The 727-nt window shown below is 53.5% G+C and overlaps 1 protein-coding gene across 1 annotated transcript in view; it reads right to left on the reverse strand.

Annotated features, from left to right (window-relative positions):
- RNF19B (ring finger protein 19B) overlaps positions 1 to 727 on the reverse strand; it is a gene marked incomplete at its 5' end in the record, with an annotated part of 10746 nt that overhangs the window by 9657 nt on the left and 362 nt on the right. The window lies entirely within an intron of this gene.

Consider the following 727-nt stretch of genomic DNA (forward strand, 5'->3'; position numbering starts at 1 on the left):
CAAAGCCCTTGTCCACGTTCCTTGTTCCTTGGCTTACGCTGAAACAGAAACCTAACATCATTTCAAAGAAAAGAGAAGAGAAAATGAAAGCAAAATGCAGACACCATAAAGTCATCCAGCTTGGCCAGGCTGCCTTTAGGACAGACATTTCCTCACTTAGGCAACAGACAGTGAGTCAACACGGCTCCTCTGTGCCATGCATTCACGTCCTTACCAGGAAAAAGTGACCGTTTACAGTTCCTTCTTCCTCCCAAGGAAGCTGCAAGGTGTCCCCATGGCTGGCAGCGATGCAGACAGCCGGGAAACTCCACACTTGCCACTTGTGCAGCAAAAAGCCTTCTTCAAAATTAGGGAAACGATGGCTCAGCTAAAACCCCCCTTCGAGTCCTGCCACTCGTGCTCGATCCGCCTGTATTTCCACAATTCCCAAGGTCAAACACTGGTGCTCTAGCGAGGTAGCAGGGACACAGGGAGCATCATTATGGTCATCAACTGCCTTGGAGAGACTGCTGGTAAGCGAAGAACGGCTGTGAAGAGGGCTCTTCACAGCACTCGGGGGACCATAAGTGTGTATCAGCAGCAGCACCCCACTGCGGGGGGAACCACCCCTCCCTACGCTGTCCCGGGACCCAAGTGGGGACAGGGAGCACCCAACAGGACAAAGTGTGGGATACTGCCCCCACGACCCGCAGGAGCATCCTGCTGGGACAGCGGATCCAGGACTATC

The sequence above is a fragment of the Buceros rhinoceros genome, unplaced genomic scaffold (genome assembly GCF_000710305.1).
Source record: "Buceros rhinoceros silvestris isolate BGI_N320 unplaced genomic scaffold, ASM71030v1 scaffold22666, whole genome shotgun sequence".
Lineage (NCBI taxonomy): Eukaryota > Metazoa > Chordata > Aves > Bucerotiformes > Bucerotidae > Buceros > Buceros rhinoceros.